At 48.1% G+C, this 4,931-nt stretch overlaps 1 long non-coding RNA gene across 1 annotated transcript; it reads right to left on the bottom strand.

Annotated features, from left to right (window-relative positions):
- Positions 1-1,071: 1,071 nt before the first annotated feature.
- On the bottom strand, positions 1,072-2,465 carry LOC310664294. The gene is made up of 2 exons (XR_014504874.1): positions 1,576-2,465; positions 1,072-1,199 (listed from the first exon to the last, which is right to left on the bottom strand). It is a non-coding gene; the product is annotated as an uncharacterized lncRNA (long non-coding RNA).
- Positions 2,466-4,931: the final 2,466 nt, after the last annotated feature.

The following is a 4,931-nucleotide window of genomic DNA, read 5'->3' as shown; positions in this document are numbered from 1 at the left end:
CAGTCACTGGCCCTCCTTCTCCCCCTACTGTTTCTGCCTGATGGTTGGAAAGTGTCCACCAGAGATGCATCTCACTTGTCAGAACGAGGCATAGTCAGAAAGTGTCCACCAGGGATGCATCTCACTTGTCTGGACGGGGCATACTCAGACCCTCCAACATTTCTCCAATCAAAATGGCAGAGTGAAGGGTCTTCTGACTTCACGATCCACTACACCAGGGATAGGGAAACTCTGGGCCTCTCCACCTGACTCCATTCTGGGCAACCTTTTGGAGACCTCAAACCATTAGATAGCAGTGACTGAGGCAAATGAGCAATGAATGTAAATTCCACCTTTGTACATTAAGCCAGTTTCCCCCCACACTCACAAAGCCCTGTGTATCCAGACCCTCCAAGTGTCCCTATTTTCCAGGGACAGTCCCTGATTTACAGAAGCCACCCTGGTTTCTGATTTGATCCTGAAATGTCCCACTTTTCTTTTGGATGTCCTTATTTCTTGAAACCCCATTTGCTTTCCAACACAGAACCAGGTTGCAGCTCCTCTGTTCCCTTCTCTTCAGCTCAGAATCAGATCTGGGTGTGAGCATTCACAATACGTAGGCTGAGAATTCAGAGAAAGCACCACCTTATTTACTTGTTCTTCCTCATCACAGGGGTGGATTTAGGTCTGTGCAAGAGATGTGCAGGAACTGGGCGCTGAGCTGAGGGGGCACTTTCTCAAAGCCCGGTAAACGAGGTGCTAAAAGCAAGTAAACTCAAGTTCCAGAGGGCACAAAACACTACAACTTGATTTTTGTGGGCGTCATTGTGTGGGGACTACGGTGTTGTGTTTAAAAGTCTGGTTTTATACATTTTTCAGATGAAAATGGGCCTGATTTTGACGGTCATGTGGCTGCCATACGTCCCCAGCCTCCACTGTAGAGACACAAGTCCTATATGTTCACATAGTCCTATATTTATGAGTAGATAACCTTCTTTAGGCATTTTGTTATAAAAAAATTTTATTTAAAATGTTTAAAAACATTTAAAGTGTTTTTATTCATAAAAGAGAGTTTATAGGCCTTAATTAATAACATTATTATATGGGGGTGGATTATTGGTTTATTTTTTGTTCTTGCTGTTCTCATGTATTTTGTGTTTTTACATTGCATTTTTATGTCATCAACGCCCCGTGATCTGTGGTTTAAGGGCAGTATATACCTTTAATAAGGAACGCGGGTGGCGCTGTGGGTTAAAGCCTCAGTGCCTAGGGCTTGCCGATCGAAAGGTCGGCGGTTCGAATCCCCCCGGCGGGGTGCGCTCCCGCTGTTCGGTCCCAGCGCCTGCCAACCTAGCAGTTCGAAAGCACCTCCGGGTGCAAGTAGATAAATAGGGACCGCTTACTAGCGGGAAGGTAAACGGCGTTTCCGTGTGCAGCTCTGGCTCGCCAGAGCAGCAATGTCACGCTGGCCACGTGACCCGGAAGTGTCTTCGGACAGCGCTGGCCCCCGGCCTCTTGAGTGAGATGGGCGCACAACCCTAGAGTCTGGCAAGACTGGCCCGTACGGGCAGGGGTACCTTTACCTTTACCGTATACCTTTAATAAATACATTTAATAATAACAACTTCCACAAGGTGTGTGTCTCTGCTTTGCCCCCTGCTGTTTGATGGCTGAGGTGTGGACAAGCCCTTTTGCAGAGCCCGGCCTGCTACTTACACTGTTTTCCCTATAGAAGAGGCTGTTTCCGAAGGGAGTTTAAAATTCAAAGGGCAACTGCCATTTTTCTGTAACACTTTCATTCGGGGTATGTGACTGTGTTCTGTATACTTGTAAGCATGCACTTCTCCCCCTGCATTATATTCATGACAAGAGGATGACACAGCCCTCCACAAAGGGTTAATGCATGTCTGTCTTTAATCCTTCTATGGCTTGGATTGCTGTAAACATCTTCCAAGAATGAATGTGTGTGAGAGAGACAAAGCAGTACAGAAATAATTTCATGTATGAATGGAGCGTCTCTCTCTTTTTCTCTCCCTTTCAGCCCAGAGTGTGCTTGGAAGACCCTGAGGCCAGGCAGCTCCTTCCGACTCTCTCCCCTTCCCAGGTCCCCCCGCCATGAGAGAAGGGGGCAGCTTCCCCCAGGAACACCCCTCCCAACAGAAGGAGCAGCACTCGTGTCACCCCAAATAGAAAGGACAGCCTCCAAACCCTCCTCACACCAAGAGAAGGAGCAGCCTGCTGCCCAATCCCTCCAACCCAAGATAGGGGGCAGCCCCCACCCTCCCAAACCCCCCTTGTCCCAAGCGTGGCGCAGCAGCAGCCCAGCAGGTCTGTGAGCACTTAGAAAAGGATGCTGTGATTCCTAAGACCCAGTATGGGTTTCTCAAAGACAAGTCACACCAGACAAATCTCATTTCTTTTGTTGTACAAGCTTGGTGGATCAGGGGAATGCTGTGGACATAGTATATCTTGATTTCAGGGCCTTGAGCATGCAGTATTGCTTCACATTAAGTTCAGACAGATGAAGTTTTCCTCACCATTTATACACATGATGGAAAAAGCTTCATTAGTTCCAAACTTTCATACACCAAAAGCAGGGCTTCTAGAAAAAAGAGCCCGCCCGCCCCCCAACTCACATTCTCTTGTTGACACAAAAGAATTGCAATCTCTCCAGGACATTTAATCCATTTTACTTTTGGAAGCACAACATTTTTAAAATAAAATTGTGCTTGGACTCCTCACAATTCTTTCTTTACAAAAAGCAGCTACAGGAGCCCCAACCCAAATCAGGGCTGAGGTGCAGCAGAAGATGGGTTGAACTCTTTCTGCTCTGTGCTGCTCTCCCAATTTAGATCATAGCTGCCTTTGGGTAAATGGAAATAGGTGGCCAGTTTGTGTTTCTGAATCATGTGCTTAAAGTCACTTCTCATTTGACACATGTGCATCCTCAAACAGATGTATCGTGCTGAGGACCATAATTATAACCCTTTAACAGGTTATAACCAGTCTCGGGAAGAACGCTTTCCTGACCATGGCTGACAAGTCCCCCTGCAATGCAGGAATCTTTTTGCCTCTCTGAAATGTAGCCTAGTGTACAAAGGTAAGAGACACACAGATTGGCCCCGTGCACCACTGGGATGTGGCCTCTGAAAGGTTCCCCTTGCGGCCCACACTGGAGAGCCAGTGTGGTGTAGTGGTTAAGAGCGGTAGTCTCGTAATCTGGGGAACTGGGTTCGCGTCTCCGCTCCTCCACCTGCAGCTGCTGGGTGACCTTGGGCCAGTCACACTTCTTTGAAGTCTCTCAGCCCCACTCACCTCACAGAGTGTTTGTTGTGGGGGAGGAAGGGAAAGGAGAATGTTAGCCGCTTTGAGACTCCTTAAAGGGAGTGAAAGGCAGGATATCAAATCCAAACTCTTCTTCTTCTTCTTCCTCAAGATGAACAAGGTTCTCTACCCCTAAATTATACATGATCCCACAACATCCATAATTGGGGACATTTTGAGGGGAGGGGAGTCATGTTGGTGGGAATACGCAAAAGGTTTTGGAAATGAATTCAAGTTAGCAAAGCTTGCCCAAGAGCTTTTCTTTCCCTGTCTGAATTTGCCTCAGCTCTAGTTGGAGTTCTCTTATCCAACAGATGGACCGATTCTGCCACCTGCCTGTCAGCAGGCCCTGCTTGCTGTGCAAGAGTGGCCCAGACAGAGCCTGGATGCTCTTGCAAACATGGCCTCATTCAGATTCGCAATGGTGGGCATTCAAAATAAACCACCCCGTGCAAATTTACTGTTGAATTTCAAGTCCTCCAACAGGCAAGAGTACATTACCCTCATCCCAAAAGTATAAAACATCCAATTACGAAAAAACTGTAACGGACAGTACCCCATAATCTTTTTACCTGCTCAAACTGAGAAATCTCGCACTCCTTAGTTAAGAAAATGGCATGCAGTGGCACCACGGAGGGGGGTAGTGGGAGGGAGGGGAATGGGTGGAATATGCATGCACATGCCTAAACGGCCTCAGCCCAATATACCTGAAGGAGCGTCTCCACCCCCATCATTCTGCCCGGACGCTGAAGTCCAGTGCTGAGGGCCTTCTGGCGGTTCCCTCCCTGTGAGAAGCCAAGCTACAGGCGCAAGTTACAGCAACAGCCAAGGCGACATTTTTCCACCTTCGCCGCATCAAGCAGTTGGTCCCATACCTTTCCCGCCCCAATCTGGCCACAGTGATCCATGCGACGGTCATCTCCAGGCTTGACTACTGTAATTTGCTCTACGCGGGGCTGCCCTTGAAGCTGTCCCAGAAACTCCAGCGGGTACAGAATGCTGCAGCAAGTCTCCTCACATGGTCTCTGCCACGGGAGCATATTCACCCAGTGCTTTTCAAGCTGCACTGGCTCCCGGTGGAGTACAGGGTCAGATTTAAGGTGCTGCTTTTGACCTTTAACGCCCTTCACGGCCTAGGACCCTCGTACCTACGGGACCACCTCTCCCAATATGCCCTGCGGAGGACCCTAAGGTCCATAAATAGCAACACCCTAGTGGTCCCAGGCCGTAAGGAAGTTAGATTAGCTTCAACCAGAGCCAGGGCTTTTCCAACACTGGCCCCGGCCTGGTAGAACGCTCAGTCTCATGAGACCAGGGCCCTGCAGGATCTGATTTCTTTCCGCAGGGCCTGTAAGACAGAGTTGTTCCGCCTGGCCTTTGGCTTGGAGCCAATTTGATTCCCTCCCCTTCTTTCTTTTTTCCTTTCCTTCTCCTCCTGCAATGAGGCTACATTTTAATATTTTAATGTTTCAATATTTTAATGTTGTATTTTAATCTTGTTTTTAAGTTCAACTTGTTTTTATTATTGCTTGTTAGCCGCCCTGAGCCCAGCCTTGGCTGGGGAGGGCGGGGTATTAATAATAATAATAATAATCTTACACTTCTACTATGCACAAAGGAAACATTCG

The sequence above is a fragment of the Podarcis tiliguerta genome, assembly GCF_965153285.1.
Source record: "Podarcis tiliguerta genome assembly, chromosome: 14".
In the NCBI taxonomy this organism is placed as follows: Eukaryota; Metazoa; Chordata; class Lepidosauria; order Squamata; family Lacertidae; genus Podarcis; species Podarcis tiliguerta.
Note: the sequence above shows the minus strand (reverse complement) of the source record. Positions and strands in the feature narration are given on the sequence as shown.